Below are 22,436 nucleotides of genomic sequence, written 5' to 3' on the forward strand. Positions count from 1 at the left end.
TGGGCATTGTGATACAAGTCTGCACACAAGTTAATGTTTGCAAACTATAGTAGTGGATTGCTCATACAAACCACAATGTTGCAGTTCCCTAACATGAATTCCTTTATAATAACATATTTGTTTTAATGCAACGATCCTCAACCTTTTTTGCGCCATGGACCGGTTTATGCCCGACAATATTTTCATGGACCGGCCTTTAAGGTGTCGCGGATAAATACAACAAAATAAGACTAGTACCGGTACCGAAAAAAAGAAAATTTATTCATACCACACGTGAAAAGACCAAGGAAAGCCGAGTAAACGATAACAAAATAACGCTGAAAACCGATAAAAACCCTGAAAACTATACATTTCACACCTGAGCCTCAACTCTCGCGGCCCGGTACCAAACGACTCACGGACCGGTACCGGTCCGAGGCCCGGGGGTTGGGGACCGCTGTTTTAATGTACAAACAGGGCTCTAGAGTGCGACCAAAAAAAAAGTCTCTGCAACTCTGAACGTCTCTGTGTGGTCAACAACAGACACATGCCCCTATTGTGGTCTACACCAATCAGAGATAGTCAGGGGCGGGACCTCTCTGATTGGTTGGGGTCCAGATATTCATGTAGTCCGTCTGTACGTTTGAAAGTGCTGGCGAATAGAGAGAGTGAGTATCTTGAATAAAGCGATATTGATTCATTAAATCGTGAATCGACTGCTGAATATAAATGTATTTTGCCAAAAACACCAGAGTCTCAGGTTAAAGCTCACAAAACTATTTCAACAACCACCAAACAGCAAATGAGAGCAGATAAACGGATTCCACACAAAGACGTAGACACAGAGCGCCGACCCGACGCATCAGAATCAGCTTTCTCTTTCTCGGCTTTCTCACCCGACGGCACGTACACGGACACGCCATTGGGGCTGAAAGTCAACAGCTCACTGATTCTGATGCGTCGGGTCCGCGCTGTGTTTGCGTCTTTTTTTGCGCTAGATTCTGAGCTGCAGGTTTTATCTCTCTCCAACCAAAATTCACTTAACCAGCAGCAAAAGAAGCAGCAAACTACGCCTCACATTTGATAAACATCGTCATGAATTCCCTCTTACTTTTGCTGTCTTGCTTCCACCACGATAAAAATCGCACTTCACGCACAGCTCTCTTTCTCTGTGTGTACTTCAAGAACAGTTTCCCATCTCAAATCTCTGTTTTCTACATTATTCATTCGCTTATTACCCACCAGTCTAACATTATTTACAGCGCTGTCGACCGCTATCTTTTTTTTACTTAAATGACCTCAGAAAGCCTAATTTCTGCTGTTCAATACTGAAGAAATTTATACTTTCTTTATATTGCAGACTATTTTTAAGGTTATCTGCTATAAAAAGCCAGGCCATGAAAATCTTCATGTTTTTCTGTGATTTATTCTCAGTTACTTTGACACAAAGGCATCTGATGTGATGCTCACAATTCTGATGAAGTCTCACAAGTGTCAGTTGATAAATGATCAGAATTATAATATCTCTGACTATCTGAGGCAAAATTGAATCGAACTGAATTGGGACCTCGTGAATCAGAATCGAATGGATTATAGAAATCAGTGATGATACCCAGCCCTAGTGAGCAGCCTAGGCCCGACAGAAGTGGATGTAGCTGTGGGTAATGAGAAAAGATGAAAAGAACGATTGATAACTTTTTTGTTAAGGCCTAATACGTCTGAAATTCATAGCCAGTGCTCTGACACGGTGCCATCAATCTTTGAACGCTGAAAAAGCACAGTGTATCCAGAAAACACATTATCTGCTGCGATAAATGCACTGCCCAAGTGTCCCCTCTCCCCACTGCCTTTCAGCGGCAGGCAGCAGCAACCAGGTCATCAGAGGAGGCCGAGATTATGATTAGGTTTGGCACTCTTTGGCAATATTGTAGGCAATGTTAAAGCACTTTAAGCACAAGCACAAGATTGTTACTTAATCATTTACAAATCAATTTTGTCTGCATGGAAAGTGCACATGTAAAACTGCAATGTTAAGCGATGCGGTTGAAAAATTTGGGTGCGCCTAACAAAAAAAATTTAGGTGCACCAGTGCAACCGTGGCAAAAACTTAGTCTAGAGCCCTGACAAATGTTCTTACATACAAAGTGTCTCATCAAGCATTGTGCCACATGTGACATAACTTTATTGGCATAATGAGAAAAAAGATTAAGTACACTTACATTTAAAGGATTCATGATATCATGTATGGCAAAAGATAAAAGGCAGAGCGGTCTACCATTTTCAAGGAGTGGAGATTATTAGCAGTTTTTTAAGTCTGCTGCATTAATGGAAAAACAAATTGTGTTTATTCATATGTAAGCTTTAATGTTACAGCATTAACTGCCAACGAATAAATCACTATAATTCCCATCTGTTATTCCACAAAATGTTATGCAACAGACACAAAGCATGAGAATAGTAAACCCATTCTTAATACCACACAGCTTCCTCATTCTGGAAGCTGTCTAGCCACACTCTACGCCCTTTGGCAACTGTTGTGTCTTAATAACAAGTTAGTGTTTTTAAAATACGTTTGGACATGGTTCACATCTGTTACTCTGCAAGATTAGAATATTCATTGGCCCTCAAAGCTTATGTAACCATAAAACGTCTAAATACTGATCCCACTGCTCTTCAGGTCCAAATAATTAAGACCAAGAGCAAAATGCGAAACTTCAGCCACGGCTCCCTGTGTGTAAATTGTCTGTTTTGTACTAAGAGCACAAGTGCAGATAAGGCTATAAAGATAGAAGCATGTTAAAACAACTCTTTTTTTTTTTCCTGTTTCTGTTTGTGCTTATGTTTGTGAGAAAGCAGAGTGGTAGCTAGATCAAGCCATTCTGACTGACAAAATGACAGCTCATTATCACAGACAAACAGCCCCTAAGGCTATGAGTACACACACACACACACACACACACACACACAGAGGCGGGGGGAGAGACCATAAAGAGTATCTGCTGGTCTATGGATTCATTTGATCTAACCACCAAAAAGAGCAGCTGTAATAGTTTGTTGTCAACAAAAAATCATGGCATTTTTAAATATTTAAGTATCTTGTCTCAGCTCTCTATTTGCTTATTTACATATTCTGTTGAACTGCAGGAGCCCTGCTCCTGTGGCGTTATTTTCATTCTGTAATTTGACTGGCTAGCAGCAGCTGCCTAAAAAAACTTCAACTTTGAGTGCAAGCAGAGCATGCAAGACAAAGTCTTGGATCAATGATTCATTTCGACAACACACAATATCACCTTGTTCAAACTAAGTGAGAGCAAACACGCATTAGACTGCGTGAATCCTGCCTTACTGTCTTCTACACTAACAACACAAAGTTAAAGAAATATGTATTTTTGAAGATTGCAACATGGTCAAGTGAACTGTGCAGGGCGAATATGCTTAATCACATTCCTTGAAGGAGATTTAAATCCTACAAAATACTTGCAAAAATGCTTCCACAACTTCAACCTCTATATGTACAGTTTTTTCTAATCTAATGCAAACGCACAGCTCAGTCGCTGTCCAAGCAATCTGTTTTAGACTTGCTACACTGTGCCCCAGCTGTTTTTTTCCCCCAAAATAATTAACTGCTCAGCATCCTCAAAGTTTTTGGAAAATGCCTCTAACCATATCAATATCCCTTAGCCAAACATATCAAGTCATCAGATTTTGAAGTGTTTGTTGCTGGGATGCAGCTTGCTAAGCTCAGGTTACTGCCAAGCAGAAAGAGTAAAAAAATAAATAAAGATATAGCCAGCAACTAGGATTAGCTGGGTGCTATTTATAGTATTTGGTGTAAAAGCTAGCTAAGTGGGATGCAGTGATTTGGAGGTCGTTATTGCTTATAAAGCAGATGAATAAAACCTCAAGTGAAAGCAAAAGCACCCTAAAACATACTATTATGTGCAGGCTTCACATAAGAGTAAAAGAAAACAAATCAGCATGGAACCCTAAACAACAACCAGCACATATGGATGCAAATGAGATTTAACTGTGCATTGAATATAATATTTTCAGCTCTGCACTTTCAGAAGAAGCATTTATTTTATTAACTTGGAGTTGGGGACTTTAATGAGACACAATGTCATAGCTCAAAAGGAAGAAACAACACAGTCATGACCTCCATTGTATTGTATTAATAATTACAACTTAAAAAGGTGACCTTTTAGTACACTTAACCCAAAGACTTCCCAAGGAATTCAAGTCTGCTAAACAGCAACCTATACTCTGCCGCACTGCAAAATGCACCTATTGCTAGGGGCCGGCCTGCTGTGTAGCGTTAATCCGCGTGTGAACAGATGGCATGCACTAACAAGCTAGGCTAAATGTAGCTATTGTTGGCAAGAACCAACACTGATCTCTGACTTCCTGATCCCAAGCCTCTTAATTAAATGCACCATTTAATCTACTCGGTTTTCAGCCCTGCGTCAAAGAGAGAGAGAGAGAGAGAGAGAGAGAGAGAGAGAAAAGCATAAACAAACAAATAAAAACATCAGTTGACCATCACTGAACTCTTTAAAGCCTTTACAACCTGTTTGTAGCCTCAAACAGTCAAACTACTGGCACACACTGAGCTGTCCGTGGTGCTGAAATGACTACTTGCTTCATGTTAACGTCCATTGTCCTGAAAGGTGTAGCTCCATAATATAGCTTTAAATGTTGTGTAGCACAAGCCATAAAGAAGGCAAGGCATTATTGCATTGTCTTTTGACTGTGCTGTTTTAAGCCATCCACCTTTCTGTACAGTGTAGAAATTGTAGCCCTTTATAGCCCTTGGTATACATGTGAAGAGCAACAAACTATACTTGTGGGCTTCAGTACTTTTACACAAAGTTGTTTAATTTTTTTTTATAATCTAGTTTTAAAAGAAGTGACAGTCAAGTAGTCAATATCTTCTTTGGATGTATTTGTTGTTTCTTCTGTAATTAAGCTTATGAAACTAGTTTTAGCCAGTAGCGAGGAGACTGGCCTAGCTCTAACTGCCTACCCTGCTTCAGAACAATAGAAGCAGATGGCCTAGTCTGATAAATCACATTTTCTTTTCCATCACGAGGATGGCTGTGTGCATGTGCGTTGCTTACCTGGGGAACACCTGGCGCAAGGATACCCTATGGAAAGAACGCAAAGTGGTAGAGGCAGTGTGATGCTCTGAGCAAAGTTCTGCTGGGAAACCTTGGGTCCTGCCATCCATGTGCATTTTACTTTGATATCTAATTCAACTGAATTCAATTCAATTCTATTCTATTTATATAGCGCCAAATCAAAACAACAGTCGCCTCAAGGCGCTTTATACTGTAAGGTAAAGACCCAATACAAAGAAAACAGAGAAAACCCCAACAATCATATGACCTATGAGCAAACACTTTGGCGACAGTGGGAAGGAAAAACTCCCTTTCACCAGGAATAAACATCCACCAGAACCAGGTTCAGGGAGGGGCGACCATCTGGGGGCGGTTGGGGGTGAGCGGATGAAGACAGGACAAAGACACGTACCACCTACCTAAGCATTGTTGCAGACCATGTACACCATTTCACAGAAAGATTACTCCCTGGTGGCTGTGGTCTCATTCAGCAGGATAAAGAGCCCACTCACAAAGTAAAAATGGCTGAGAAATGGAGCACAGCAAAGAGTTTGTGGTGTTGACTCCAAAATACCCAGCTCTCAATCTAATCGAGCATCTGTGGGATGAGCTGGATAAACAAGTCCAATCCATGGAAGTCCCAGGGTCTATTGCTAACATGTTGACAGCACACGTTCAGGGGTCTAGTGAAGGAGTGCTCCTGACAGGGCAGGGATGCTTTGGCACATAACGTGTTGTTCCCCCAACACATGGGAGACCAACACAATATTAGGTAGGTAGCCATAACATTATGCCTGATCGGTCTATGTAAACCAGTGGAAATATAGCATATATCTGATCTTCAAGGTCCAACACAGCATATAGCATTTTATTCATTTTCTGAAATCTCCAACTTTCACAACCAGCTTTGTGAACAGGAAGGAATATTCATAGTGGTTTTAACTTTCATCTTACTTGATAAGCTAACTGTGAAATCCCTCTTTTAGGGGAATGGCCTAGCAGAGACTTTTCCAACAAGTTTCAGGATAGATATAAACTTCACGTTTAAAAAAAATACACCAAGTTAGGCCAGCAATGCAGTGTTGTATACTGCAAAAGCTGATATTTAGGAATCCACCTTGATGAAAGCATTTACGCAGAAAGGGGATGAGGCTGTGGAGTAATTAACCACTTTAAACACTATTCTTTCAACACAGTGTGAGTAAGTGCTCTCAAATGTTGTCTTTGGCAGTGGATTGTGGTCCCTGTTTAAATGCCAAGTGTTTGGTGTTGTTTGTTCACCTTTTGGCTACTCGTTTCATGATTCTATATCAAGCAAGTGTATACTTTTTTTCAGGTAAGTGTGTTTTTGGATAACTAAAAAAAGCACAGTCTGCTGGGGAACTACACATGCTTCTAATTAAACAAAATATATCATCATTTTCTGTGTTTCTGATGTGTATTCTATTGTGAAAAAAGTGGTACTGTCATGAAAGAAACTTTTCATGCAAGAAGTTTTTTTTTTTTTTATGTAAGACACTGAAGTGACACTCCTGCATGGTACACAAGACATGACAGTTGGGGAGAACATGCAAATACAAATTTGTAAAACAGGATTAGCAAAACAAACCACGCACACATTGTCTCAATGCTTTGTTATCGGAGGCTGAGGACTGAGTTGCACAAACTCAATTCTGTCAGCCGTTCTGTAGGCAGAGGATGGTGAGGCTGGACATGGCTAATGCTCCATGGGAAATCATTAAGTCCAGGTAATATCTGACTGAACTGACATTAAAAATTACTTCCAAGGTGCTATAGGTCAGAAGATGTTATCAAATATCTGTGTCTCAGTCTTATCCTCTCGTCAATGTCTGGAGAAGAAATTTCATAATATTTTGAAAAGAAAATGCTACAAAGCATCCTGATTTATCAAATGTTCCACACACTTCACTATTGGGACTTGTTCAGAAAGCTACTATACCATAGGACTGTGCATAGGACTGTGTTAAGCTAATGCAGTGTTTTACAGCGTGTGGTCCAGTTTCACAGATGGAGTGCATGTCTGCTGAAGTGTCCTGATAAAAACAGTTCTGCAATATTTGTAATTAGTCTTGTGTTGACAGTAAAAACAGTTATGCATATGCTAAAATGCTTGTGCTGCAACTTGGCAATTCTCTCACTGTATTCAAATTACTGAAAATGAGGTTGCATGTGCTGGTTATTTAATTTATGTACCCTATTAGTTTACATAATTAGTCATGCATTTACTCCGGATAATGAACTTTATCACTAACTTTGTCATGTACATCAGGTTGATGGAGGCAAAATGTTGAAAATGCAGTTTCTAATTTTGAAAATACTCAGTAACAGAATCCACAAGGGTAAACTTAGTTCAGGAGTAAGAGCTTAGGGCTCACAATATCTAATCATCACAGGACCACAAAGGATGCTCTTTAACTTAGGAAGCAGAAAGTCATTTAAAATGAAGATTTAAAAATGCCCACTTAGTGAAGACACACACATTTCTCCAGACAGAAATGCTTTTGGAATTTTGGTTTTCACAGTTTTAAATTGCAGAGACATATCTTTGATAGGTGGCAGCAGAGGCCTGGAGCTGGGGGATTGGTCGTTCAACCAGAAATGACAGACTCAAGAGATTGTAAGCTGATTAAAGGTGATCAGCACGTTGGGAAATAAAACATTAGGGGTTTGTTATTAATCAATTTTTCCTGCGTGATTTCAAATTTGTCTGTTTAATGTTTACAGCATGTTAATGTTAATGTGTAACAGCCTGGTAATATTTAAGCCTATAAGAATGAATTAATGGTGCTACTCCTTGGTAGCTAATAGTTTAAAGCTTTTAATTTTAGGATTTATTACATATGCGTTCAACAAGAAATAAAGAATTGTGCTTTCAGTATACAAAATTTTAGAAGAAGAGCATTTAAATGAATCTCACAAGCGTGATTTACTAAATTCATGGCTCAGTATTTACTGTGTTGAATCTTTTTTTAAAAACAAGTCTTGTTTTTGCACTTGCTGGTGTTTTCAAAGATGGGGAACAATTGCTGGATAGATGCATAATCAGCACATATGGATGGCTTGAAGCTGTGAGCAAAGTGGCAAAACTTCACTTTTGTTCTGCAGCTCTTCACTAAATCATCGCCCTCATCACCCAAGTACATGAATGTGATTCACAGATTTACAATAACAGTAATTGGATTAATAAATGGATGGGTCAGAATCTGATTGTACTGTAATTGATGCCCTCCTATGGCTAAGTCCTGAGTTCCTCTGGAGCAGACAGATTTACCCAAAGAGCACAAACACTTAACACACAACCTCAAGCAATTTTTAACAGTTTACATTTAAAATCAAAAACAAATCAATTCTTCTTTAGCTGCCCCCTGGTCTTGGTTGAATGCTGGCTATTACATTACTCGCTTATAAATTAGCACATTTTAAGTAGATCACAACTTTGCATTCCCATGTGAGTGGAATCACATTTTTCCAATGCTTCCCACTTAACAAATCTGGCCCATAGGTTAATGTGAATGTCTACTTAATCAGCCTGTACCTAATGCATATGTGTCATTCACAGTAGTAGACTGACAGATACACACACAGACATGGTAACAGTGCTGTAGGCACTGAGCCAGAAATCTGTATTGTGTCACATTCAGTTATCTGTGCTGCACACAGCTCATTATTGCCCAACATGCCTCACATCTGTCATGTCACACAGTCTTCATGCTCACACCATCATACACGCACAGCCAAACGTACACCCAAACACCCTCCCCACCGGCTTCCTAAAGCAGGATGCAGTGTCAGACACATCACAGGTGATTGTGAAGCAGCAGGTGTGTGGAAAAAGGTAGCATGGGGAGGGGTGGGGTGGCTAATGTGGGTGTGAACATTATGTAACTTACGTAAGAAAGAAAGAGACCATATGAGAAGAAAAATAGTACATTTTTACTACAAACAAAGACGGTGTGTTGAAGCTGCACTTAAGAAGCTGATGAGATAACTTTACAAATCTATACAAATCTATTCAACAATAATTACAGACCTTGTAATGAGTTTCAATCAGGATCTTAACTAGAGCTACCAATCAGCCAAAGACTAATCCTGCCTTACAGAGAAAGACTATTAATTAAGTAACTTAGAAGCTAACTAGTTAACTGGTAAATTCTATATAGTTATTATTTATGGATTTGCTTTTGTTTCTAAGCAAATGGAGCAGTGAATTTTGTAGTTAAAGAGCTGAAATGCTAAATTTCTAAACTCAAACAGAAACCACTGAATTGGGTTAACATTCAGGAATTATGTATAATATTCTTCAAACAAATGATTGATGCATTGTAGGCAAATTTGTGGTTAATGTCAGAGTGAAAAAAACAACAATATTTTGGTGAGATAAAAAAACAAAACAAAACAAAAAAAACATGGAAATATATGATATGTGAGGCACAGTTCCAACCCACACTCCCTCTGGCTTCCTCCAGCTGCTGTGTTATTTGTATATCAGCCGCTTTCCATAATAATTCACTTAATGGAAGCATATACACAAGAAATGAGGACCCAAATCAAATCGTGAGGCACATCATCGCTGATTGCAGATACATAGCTGAATGCACCTAATTAAACTTGACACTTGACATGTTCTAATAAAATAAAGAGAACACCGACAGTCTCTGAGAAAAATGCTTAATTATGGGGCATATTAAGGGGCAATAAGACAGACACACTTCAGCGATAAGGTATTATCAGCGAAGATTAATGCAAACAAATGCCACGTGAGACTCCAATACCAATCAGAAAGAATAGCTCTAATTACATAATGAGAAACATCTCAACCAGTTAGGAAACAGTGACTCTGACACAGTCATACTGGCTTTTTAAGAGCTACTTTAAGATCCAATAAAAAGTCTTGACTGGGAGTTTACTTACTTCTGTGGTTTATGACAGAAAAGTCATTTAATAGATTATTTTCCACGCGGTATTTTGACAACATACTGTAAGATAACAGGATCTCAGCTGCTTGTTTTTTACTGGAAGAAACGAGCTCAGTGAATGTCACCGGTCACTTTGTCTGACAGCTCTGAGCTGTCACTCATGCGTGCCTCAGCTGACAGTTTAGTGAACAGCAGACAGAAGAATAGGGTTTTTTTTTTGTTTGGTCCTCCAGACTCTGATGGCATTTTAAGGACATGTTGTTTCACTCGATAATGACCACACACTCATGCACACATAATTTCAGACAGCCGCAGAAGCATTCCAGATGTCACATCGTCAGGCCAGCTCCCTATAAGGCCTCCCTCTCCTCTGCTAATAGGAAATGTTCCCTAACATCTGTGGTCTCCATCCCTCTCCCTCTTTCTCTCACTATCTCCCCTGCTCTCTCTGTCTGTCTCTGAGCAGTAGAATAAATTGAATTAGAGCTCCACCACCCACTCTGCAGGATCCTGCAGCCCTCTGTCAGATAGCTAAACAGAGAGAGGAAAGAGAGAGGAAAAAAGTTGGAGACAGATAAACAGAGGGAAAAAAGATGGGCTTAATAAAGAATAAATAACAGCCTCACCACCTCGCTTTGGGGTTGTGGTAATGCAAGGTAAAGAATAATGCTTCTGAATCACACCTACGCCTGAGAGAAATTTCATAGACATCACCACACACAAAAGCATAAACCAAGCCTTACAAGCCCATCAGATGCTCATCAAATGCTACAAATTTTACACTGATGTAACCCAGGTAAATCAAACCTCAGCAACTATTCTGAAGTAGCTTTAATAGAAACTCTTCATTCCAAGTCTTTCAAAACGAAAACTCAGTTTGTAACACACATGCAGTGTCATTTATCCAAAACCTAATGGCATGGTAAACCACTCCTTTCAGGCATAAAGAGGAGGCTAAACACAACTAAAATGGACCAAAAATCACCAGTTTCTCTCCTCGCTCATTCACCCACACTCTTTTTCTAGAGCAGGGGATGCATTTGCATAATGCCTCCATATCCACGGGCCATTAGCACCAGCACGAGTGGCTCGTGTGCATAAATTTATTGCCTTGATCAATCAATGCAAGCTACTGTACTAGTACAAACTGACGAAACTCCAATCCAGCAAAATGCAGAACCGTGGGAAAGACAAAAGAAGAAACCCCACAGACAGAGTAATGATGACATGGGAACAAATTTGGTTAGATTAGTAAAATTTTCTATGACGGGCATAATTAATTAAAAAAAAAATACACATAATTGGTGAATAATTTTCATTCTGCCTTAAATGAACCCCCTGAAAGGACATCTGTGGACAGGATTCTTTTTTCTTTTTTTTTTGGAATGACAGCAACAAACAACAGCATATCCCATCATAAACGTTATTTTATTATTAGAGCCACTTTCATTGCAGCCATTTTGTGTGTGTTTTTTCTGTGTTTCATACATTATAATGCAGGAATGAGTCTCAGCCAAGGGATGGAGCACAATGCCAGCTCAAAACTGCTTTCATTTCTTTATACAAATACTTCCTGTGGGCTGGAGGGATATTCAACCTTCCAGCTACACACTGTCAAAAATGATACGTAAAACAAACATTAAACTTAACTGATGGTTTTTGAACTGCAGGCATGGATGACCATGTTTACATGGAGCGCCAGTGGACCACACTCCAGAGCTGAGCAAATATGTGTAAGGCTTGTGGTTTTAGCAGTTTGCTTCTGTTGTGTAAGCATATCTACTATCACACTGTAGACTTTATATCTTTGTGGATGCCACAGTTCCAGCTCGAAGAGCACATTTACAGCAGCCGAGCAGCTTTTGATGGGCCAGCACAGAATCTGCTCTGATGCAGAGTCAAGATCAGCGCAATGGGTTGAAAATGCAAGAAACCTTGAAATTAATCAATAAATGGATACAATTTCTTGTTATTTAGATATTGTACTTTTTATGTTGTGCACACAAACTATACTGGCCTATGCTATTCAGCGGTAGCGCCCCCCCCTTTCGCTGTCTCACGCGTGCCCGCGCACGCACACATACACAAAACATCCCTGTCATTATTTGAAACTGACAGACGGTGGATACTAAAGCTAAATCGTTGTGGTGTTGTAGTTACATTGTGTGTGGGTTTAATTGCTTTACGCACGCGCACAAACACTGATGCATGATTTAATTTTATTTATTTTCAGGTATCAGGTAAAGGTGTGGCGCGTACTGCACAAAAAGGCGTGCTGAAGTGCAGATACCTGCGCGCTTTAATAACCGCTGCATGGACATTTTAGTGGGTTTTCTTCTCGCTGGAGACGCACGTTGCGCGCACGCTCAAGTTGTTCATTCTTTCTGGTTGGGCTCGCGGGCTCGAACGCCCGCGTGCGCACACACACACACACACACACACACGGAGAGAGCTGCTGCTCAAAATATAGGCTTTACCTCCACAGACTCACACAGAGCCTTTGTAACTTACGCCAGGTTCAATTTTGACCTTGCAATGTTCTCAGTGGTGGTTTTCTTTAATGCACTAGCCCCTTCTCTGTGCCCTCCAGCCACCTACCCAATGCTATCAAACTACACCCCCTCTGCCTCCTTCCCGCAGCATATCAGCATCCAGACTAAATGTCAGCGCACGGGAGTCTAGAAATAACTCTTTTACCCCTCAACAGACGACCATTCCCCGGCTCCAGCAGACCCAGGCACAGAGAAGGAAGAGTTGGAGGCATAGGTGGATAGATAGAGAGGGCAAAAGAAAGCCGAGCCTTCATTTTGTGCATTAAACAAGAAATAAAAGAGTTTAAACTTTACCTCTTTCAAGGATAGGTTTTCTTCGTTCACCGGCTGTCAGCGCGCAATTATTTCTCCAAATCCCATTATTGCGAAGATAGTGGCAATTATAGTTGTAATTCCACACAAATATGCTCCAAATATGAAAATATGCCCCATATACGTATATATCGAAGCAAATGTGCGTAATATCCTTTGGTTGTCTGTAAATTCCGTTTAGGTTTATAGTTCAATCCGATCTTCCGGAGGGGTGCGTCCGTTTTGCATTCTCACAGCGCCCGACGACTACATCCTCCTCTTGTTCTCGCTCCTCTCTCTTTCACACTCTCCCCCGTTTTCTTCTCTCCCGGTTTCATCCCTCCATCCGCTTGGTAAGGGAAGAATCCCATCCGAGAGAAAACTGGAGTGATTCTCTCAGCCCTCCGCCCGTCTCATTCCTCTTCTCTATCTTCCTTCTTTTTGTCTTCTATTTCTCGCCTCTTCTTCCGCTCCTTCTCCTCCCTCTTTCACCTAGGGCAGGTGAAACAGGGAGAATTCCGCTGCAAGGCAGAAAATATCCCAGGTAGGAAAAAAGGGGTGGAAAACTCAAATTAATCCAGAAAAATTCCGCGGGTTAGGGAGAGTTTGTTGGTTATTAAGCACTTAAAAGCCAAACCAGTACATTTCCTGGCTTGTTCGACAAGCTTTTAATATCGAATTTGGGATTTTCTTTTACACCCACTCCCTCCCGTTCTCTTTCTTGCTGTCCTCTCTCTCTCGCTCTCTCTCTCTTTCTGTCTCTGAGTCTCTCTTCCCGTCGCTCACCCTCTCTCAACTCTGTGGGTCTCCGCTGCAGTCAGGAGTTAAAGAGAAGAGGAAAATGTATAAAAGGGCAGAAAATGAAGCACAATAAAAAGAGCAGTAACGTCCCGGCCAAGCTGCCGCCCGGTTACTCGCTCACTGAAAGCTTAACCTGCTTCGCGATCCTCTTCGCAGGTCGTTGCTCTGTTACCGTTAATCCCCGGAGCGTGTCAGGTCCGACAAGTGCCATGTTTCATCTGAGAGGAGAACATCGCTTCCTCATACAGATTTCAAAATAAAAGCAGAGAGTGGCGCTTTTCAAGTACTTTTTTTAACCACATGGGACTGGTTTTTAGGATAAGGACAGAATCTGACAGTGTGACTGGATATAGGAACATTTATAAAATTGCACCACTGGTGTTACAGTGGCAGATGGCTGGAATACCATTTGAGGAATCTATCCGCCCATGCAAGTCTGCATGTCATTTAAAATGCATTCCAAAAATTTCCCAAATTCCTAAAAGTCTTCACTTTTGAATGGTAATAGAACCCCCCCCCCCAGGCACCCTCCATACCATGAATGTGAAGTTTAATTTACATCCGCTCTTGATAAAGTAGTCATATAAAAATGTCTGAGGCTGCCCTTAAGTGTCTGATTGTCATTGTCTGCCCATAGAAGATCCCTTTGCTTCCACCATGTTCCTATGTAAACATGAATTCTGCTACCAATCACTTAATGAATCTTCCCAAGGGTTTACACCAGGGGTGTCGAAACTTTTTTCACTGAGGGCCACATACATAAAAATATAGGAGGGGCTGGGCCACTTACTAGAAATTAGGTATATAACCTTAACTTTAGTGTATTAAAGTTAGAAAAATCACTTAAAAGTGGTCAAATATGTTATATTGTTGAATATAATTAAAGACAAAACTGCCTTCATCACAGCTTTCCATAAATGGAAATAGAAATTTATTGATTTATCCAGAAAAAGCTTTGGTAGCTCATTCTCAGAACAGCAGCCTCAGATTTCTTCTTAGAAGATTTACAGCACAGAGAAAAAACAATAAAGGGGAAAATGGGACGGGTACATTTCAAGCTTGTTATTTAAGTTATTAGGCTTAGCAACACACCTATTAACGTTCGTTTGAAATGATTATCAACATTAACAGACTGAACTGGACTTAATAACAGGAGTGTATATAATTTTAGTAAATTATTCTGGTGAGTATCAGCTGCGCTGGGTATGTAAATCGGGCCATCCAGCTGCGATGCTGATCGTACGCCACTCGTGCCAAAAATCCGGACAAATGTCACTTGATCAAGGAGCAGATCTGCATCAGATGAGAACAGCTGACTACGTATGCGTGCGCTGTGCATATAAGAAAGTGGTGCGCAAAAGCAGGGTAGTGACAGAATTGATGCGCATTATTGATATTTGAAGCATGTGTACCTGCACATGCATGCTTATTAACACACGGGTACTGTGGAATATATTTTTTTACTCACCTAAAGCGCTCTCGTCCACTCCCCGCAAAAGAATTAGCAGCTGTGCGGTGTCTGTGGCGTCGGTGCTCTCATCACATGCGATGGAGTAAAAATCAAAAGCACAGCTTCATCAGACAGTTGCAGTTTAATGTTGGCTGACAAGTCTTCAGTGCTTCGCACAACTGTATCTCTGGACATGCTGACGTTGTTGAAGTCCTGCACTTTTTCCGGGCACATTATTTCGGTGACTTTAACGAGGCCGTGTTTTATGAGGTCTCCATCTGAAACAGGCTTGCCATGTCTTGCGATGAGTTGGGCGACCTCATAGCTGGCTATTGGAGCCTTTTACTGGACAATTTGAGCACAAAAAAAAATACTGTTGCTGACCCTGCAGGACAGCTACCATTTGTTTTAATTTCTGCTCTCGCTCAGCACCAGTGTAGGATGCATAGGCCTGATGTTTGGTTTCATAACGAGGTCGTACATTATACTCTTTCATAACTGCCACAGTTTCAGTGCAGATCAAACAGACACACTTCCCCTTGAATTCTTTGAAGAAATATTCACTCTCCCACCGTGTCTGAAATTTTCTGCATTCACTTTCTACCTTTCGCTTCTTTGGTTCTGCCATGTTTAGTAACTTGGGGGTAAATTTCTTCTGTGATTGTCCTTTTTGGTGGAGCAACTGCCTTGATCAACAGTAGTTTCCCCTGGTGTTAAAACTAAGAAGTGCAATACACTCAAGCAAAAGTTGAAGTGCGGGCCATATTCTATTCTATTTATAAAATTACTTGCGGGCCAATTAAAAATGGACCGCGGGCCGGAGTAAGTTGTTTGGACACCCCTGGTTTACACAATAAACCAGGCTGTTGTGGAGAACTGCGCCAACAAGCTTATAAAGACATAAATAGATACTGAACAGAACTGAGTTCTGTCCCATTTTCAAATGTTACCCTTGGGAAAATTCATTGCCCACCCTGCTTTAAGGGGACTGCAGACTATGCAATGCAGAGAACTGAGGGTTATCTTTAGCCAATGTGGGCCAATTAACAAACGCATTAAGTCACTTAGACTAAAATAATCTGTTTAATATGGTAAATTAACTTTAACTTGTATTTAAACAAAATGCTATCAATTTAAGAGAGAGCAAAAGAGAGCCTGGTAGGTGTGATTGTTAGTTTCTAACCATAATATTCAACAACGTTAACGCTGATGACCAGAGTACCAGAATATGGTTGTGTATGAAATTGTTGTGCTTTTATTCTGAAATAAAATGACTATACTTCCGGAATACCCACCGATAACCCTGTGGTATTTTACAATGCTCAGAACAGGTGCGTGGAAGTTCTTATTTGAAACATTTTTATTCCATGTGTGGAGCGCACGAGCATATATTTTTCTCCTCTTTATCAAAATTATTTTTCTTGTCTATGCCTCCCTCTCCCGTGCCAGTTAGTCTTGACGGTGGTCGTCAATCTGTTCTGGCTCATTTGGAAGTCCACAGTACGCTAAACATCAAATATGCATCACCTGTCATGTTGTCATTCAACTCACTTTCTCCTTGTTCCTATGTCTCTATGTGACAGATGGTTGTGGCTTAAAGAAAAGAAAGAAGTGAGTAATCAAGTGACCCCTCTCTGGGTTGATAAGCAGAACACTGAGAAAATAAGGACATGGAAGGGAGAGGTGAAGCTGCTGACAGAGATTAGAGAATTTATACAGTTTGAAGTGGATCTTCTCTGATTTTTATGTACCCACTTCACAGTCGACATGATGTTCTGAGACAAGTGGATATGTAGTCTGAGAACATGATCCAGACTGCAAAGCGTCACATACCTTAAATATATTAAAGCTGTTAAGGCTAGGTTGCAGGGATATCAGATTCAGTGGTTCACAGGGGATCCGCTCAGATGCATGGGGTCTTATCAGCTCTCCATTCCACAAAAGCCAAAATTTAAGATATGGCTTTTCTGCAGGACACTGATAAGAAATGGTGGTGGTCCATGGAATCAGAGACTGGGTGGTCTATGGTTAGGATTGCTGGAGCAGAAAGGAAATAAAAATAAATAAATGAATAAATCAGTGAGCACTTTCAGTTTTCTGTGTAGCTTTGCCATACAGTCAAGATGTCATTACTGACTAATGGATTCTCTCATTTTGTAATCATTAATGTTTAATTAATCAGTGGGCTAGTCTTTCCAAATCATCAACAGGGTTGCTGGGTTAGGTGCCTTGAAGGCTAATGAGTTTTCATTTAACCTGGCATGTTCCATAATAATTTGTCTATTTAGTCTCTATTGGCCATGCTAAATTTGCATGGTGAATGAGCGATAACCCAAAATGTTGTGCAAAAGTATCTTTTTCTATGTGATTTACTTGTTAAAGAGTTGTAAAGCTGTTATGAGTGAACACTGCTGTAGTCTATTAAAAAATGCTGAATTGGAATGTCCTGTTAGACGGAAGTCATATCTGAGGGATTAAATAAGGTCATTTTCCTGTTATGACTCAAATAGCACTTAAGAACTGCTGATGTCAGCTACACTAACTACTTTACATCCCTCCAGAATGTCAGCTTAATAGAGCTGAATGTTTACCGTTACATGTGTGACCTCAGTGCCACAGACTGACTGGCCGTGACAATAAATGGACAAAGTCTAACCTTCAGGCTACTGCTGCTGCCAATCAGTTTATTGATTAGCTCTTAACAGATGTTAAAATCAGTGAGACATTGTCAGCTGGCTGATGGGATTGCTCCCTGCTGAAATCACAATCCATTTGTTAGCCAAGAGTCCACAAATGTTTGAAATCAACAATCGATTAATCATTTGAAACCTAATCAGACTCATCTACTACGGCATTTTTAAAAATCATGATAATCTATGCAGTGATGGCATAGATCCCGAAGTGTCACTTTGTTGTGGTTAGGTTAACTTTATGAGTATAATCAAATGAATGCTAACACCTTCAGATAAAATTCCCATTTAGTTTTGTACAAGGATAATATATACACATTTATGGTCCTGACAAACACATCATCGTGACTTTAGTAATCCTTTGGCTGTCCCTCTAGATGGTGGCGATGTTGTTATTTTCATTACCGGTAATCACCATGGGACATGGTTTATGAGTGAATTTGGATAAAGTAGGACAAATTTTGACAAATGTCCTGTCAAATTATAGACAGTATTTTTCTTTTTTTTAATCTTCTGTCCTTTTTATTTGAAACTAAAATCAGTCCTACCTGCAGTTTCATATATAATAAGGAAAGTCACTGACCGATCCTCTTGACACTGAGCCAGAAAAGCAGAGACTTCCAGTAGTGCCGATCAGTGCATTGATTGTATGATCATCCGGGGACCATGTTGGAAACAGTGGTAAGACGGAAATAATTGGATGGCTAGATAAAAATCCGCTCACTGAGACTTGGATCAGTGATCACAGAGGTAGACATCCAGTAACCAATTGAAGATAAGGTCTGATGTGGTGTGAGGCTGTGTAAGCAGCTGTAGTTCAGTGATATTTGTATTATTATTCTGTATCACCTCAGAACATTTACTTTTCAGATATAGCCTTTTAGAACAGTCCAACCTGTTGTAGCTGTCAGCGTAGACTCTTGAGATAATCTCTTAAATTCTCTTCATTTACCAGAATGTGACTTGGTCACACATTATTTTCATAGAACTGGCTGTAACTGAAGCTACAAAAATCCCCAGGACAAGTACTGTTTGTGTCATCCTCGATCCACTGGAGCAAAACCTGGTGATGGGAGCACAAAAACACTGTAAGTATCAACATAAGCTGCCGAAGCTTTAGCCTTCTGTCACTATGGATCAAGCTATTGATTAGCTGTTATGGCTTTTGCAGATGGCAGCAGGTAATACTGACTGCAATCCGTTTGCACACAGATGAGATGAGTGGTCAAGGGTGTAGGCCTACCTATTCACGAGTGACCCAATCTAGGATTTTTTTCTTTTACAAATTAAATAAAAACAATTAGAGCATGCATAATGATCTCACTAGATGCCCTGCTCAAGGCAACAGGAAAAAGGACTTGCACTAATGTACACCAATGGACAAAACTAATCAAACTAAAACTTTCAAATCATTACAACGTATGTACTATACAACATGAATATTAAGCATTTTAACAAAAAGCTACTGTACTGTATATAGAGAAAGAGCTATCAATCTGTCAATCCTTTCCGTGTCCGGGCCGGGTGGCTGTAGCTCAGGTGGCAGAGCAGGTCAGCCACTAATCAGAAGGTCGGTGGTTCGATCCCAGGCTGCCTCCTGGCTGCATGCCAAATATCCTTGGGCAAGATACTAACCCCATGTTTGCCTACTGGTGGTGGTCAGAGGGCCCGGTGGCGCCAGCCTCGCCTCTGTCAGTGCGCCCCAGGGCAGCTGTGGCTACAATGTAGCTTGCTATCGCCAGTGTGTGAATGTGTGTGTGAATGGGTGAATGACTGAATGTAGTGTGAAGCGCTTTGGGGTCCTTAGGGACTAGACAAAAAAAGCGCTATACAAATGCAGGCCATTTATATGTTAGCTTTAGTAAAATAGCAAAACAGCAACAAAAAAAAGACAATAGATCACAAACTGCATGTCTAATTGCACACGGGGAAACACATTTTGTATCTCAGCAGCTTTCAGCTTACTGCTGTTTACGGCTTTTTATAAGACAGAAAACTTTGATCAGTTTAGTTGCTCTTGCAGGAAGTTATTTCCTTCCTGCACATAAAATACTTAAAAGCAGTGGTGGTGTGAGTTTTGCGAGTATGCTTTTCATCCATTGTAAATGACATTCTGTAGGCATACAATGTGCAACACCCAATAAAAGAAAATAGAACGTATTGGGAGAGTGGTATTTCATCGAGAAAGGATGATTACAGTAGCAGGAAATGGGAGCTGAGGATCACGAGGGGAGAAACTGGCAGATGAATCAAATGAAAGTGTAATGTTCCCGCTTCCTGCAGGTTTGGTATCATCTCTAAGCGCATCTTAAGCTATAGTGGTGCAGGGAAACGGTTCTTAAGCTTAGGAGGACTGATAACACAGATTTTTTGATCGTCTTAGCCCTGGGATGCTTTTGGAATCAGACCGCTGAAAATTTTCAGTAATTTGAAAAGTTAAACAGTATTTTATCCCTATTATAATTATATAGGTGAATATAAGATATCCTACTATAAAGAAAATAGGATTAGATACTGTGTTTCTGATCAGTCTTGTAAAATTACTTATTACCAGGTTATAGCTATGATTGAATCTCGTTTGTAAATGATAAAAGTGGCTGTGCAGCATGACCTTCACATAATACAGTTGATCGAGTGAACATAAATCCCCTACAGTACGGTGAATTTATATGAAAATTTCAAGCTGGTTGGTATCATGTAATTGGATCATTGTGTGCCAAATTTAGAAAGCGAACACAACCAAAAGCTGGAAGTGTTCCTGTTAAACACCAGAGTTAATTGACACAATGAAGCCTGAATTATACAGGTGAGTGTGTCCACATATTCACTCTATTATACATATTAGGAATATAAGTTACAAAGATAGAATTTTAAACAAATGTTACACTTAGGGATTTATTTTGAAATTCCTCTGCAGGGTCCTGTTGACCACATTGCTTCATTCAGTTCTGAAGCCATGATGCTTTGATGGTAGTACACAACACTACTAAGAAATAATGTAATTATTTGTGACATTATTAAATGTTCTGATAATTAACTGCAACTTGCAAGAACAAAAAAGAAATATACTTTGACGACTTAGGGCTGCATATTATTAATACAGAAAGCAGACTAATGAGTAATCCCCTGCCTGCCCTTTTTTTATTCTGTTGTGGAACTTGAATTAATGAGAGTTCACCCTCATTAAATTCAGTATAGCTGCTAAAACTGGAGGTAATTTAAGCATCTTGGACAATATGCCAGCGCAGACAGACAGCCCTGCTGTGCAAAGGAGTTAGCAGTCAAAAAAAAAAAAAAAAAAAAAAAAAAAAGGCAGCAGAGCCATTTCAGGCTGTTAGATCAGAGCTTTTCAATACAGTGGATAGTGTTAGAGTCACAACAAGACTGCATTGATGCTCTTATTAAATGAACGACACCAGTACTTGCCTGAATTTTATTACTTATAATGAGATCAAAAGTAAGTTGTTTTGATATTTACTACATTTTTAAACAAGTCAGAGAGCTTTGATCAAAGAACTCAACTATTTCAGCACAATGCAGGGACTCAGTCAGCTGGTTCTGCAGTCTTAGATGCCTCAGCATTAGTGAAACAGTGAACCGAACCCCACTAGTATCCAAAAAAAAAACCAACCCTATTTTATACAGTTAACATTACTGTGTCCACAGTATGTGGTTTCTTTTTGGTCTATACTTTCACTGACAGTATATTCCAATATACTATGTTATTGCTATTGTTTGAAAGGGGATAAAAGAATAATTTAAAAATGAAAACAGATGTTCTTGCTAAAAATATAGCTGTATGCTAATATTGCAGTTTAATTTAGAGTATGTGAACACAGACCAACCTGCTTAAAAACATACATAGCCACACAATATGGTGGAAGACAGGTTAATGGGAACTATAAAATACAATTAAATAAAACTATTACATGGTTACAAAGAGCACAGTATAGAAAGTGCACTATACAAACAATCTGGAAACATAAATATGGACACGTGTATTGAAAAATATTGGTGTATGTATACACACACACACATATATGTGTGTGTGTGTGTGTGTGTGTGTAACTAGACTTTATGTATATTATGTAAGGTGTGGCAATATAAATATATGTACAACTCTGTGTATATATGTTTATGGACAGGCATGCAATGTAGTGACAAGGATTGACAAGAGCTAATATTGCATATGAGAAATATTGCACATAGAAACTACCATGGTGTATTGTACGCTGCAGGTAAGGAAGGAAAGTAGCTTTACAGGTAAGGAAAGACCTGAATCTCTATGTTAGGGTCAGGGGAATTTCCGCAAATTTCCGCAGGGCTAGTAAATCTAGTAGTAGGGACTTGCACTAGGGAAAAAAAAGGCTCAGTAATTCTAGTGTTAAGCCTGAAAAAAAAATTCTATCGGTAAGACACTAAGGCACTAAAGTAGGCTTTTTATACTGTTGAGTCATCTATAGTGCTTGAAGCATCTACAGACAGTCTACAGTATGAGGTTCATTATCAGCCAAAGTTTTGACAGCTCTGACACAGTCAGCTTTGTTAGAAAATAATAAGGCTGAGAAACACTTTTTATCCATACTAAATTACACACACAAACACACGCACACACACTT

General features: G+C 39.9%; 1 protein-coding gene across 3 annotated transcripts in view; it reads right to left on the minus strand.

Moving 5' to 3' along the window:
• lrfn5a (leucine rich repeat and fibronectin type III domain containing 5a) overlaps positions 1 to 13,876 on the minus strand; it is a 122,644-nt gene extending 108,768 nt beyond the window's left edge. For all 3 annotated transcript variants that reach the window (XM_040042806.1, XM_040042805.1, XM_040042807.1), the window contains exon 1: positions 12,880 to 13,876. The gene's annotated coding sequence lies outside the window, so the exon portion shown is untranslated. The remainder of the gene's footprint in view (positions 1 to 12,879) is intronic.
• Positions 13,877 to 22,436: the final 8,560 nt, after the last annotated feature.

The sequence above is a fragment of the Simochromis diagramma genome, unplaced genomic scaffold, assembly GCF_900408965.1.
Source record: "Simochromis diagramma unplaced genomic scaffold, fSimDia1.1 OVJJ01000304.1, whole genome shotgun sequence".
Classification (NCBI taxonomy): domain Eukaryota; kingdom Metazoa; phylum Chordata; class Actinopteri; order Cichliformes; family Cichlidae; genus Simochromis; species Simochromis diagramma.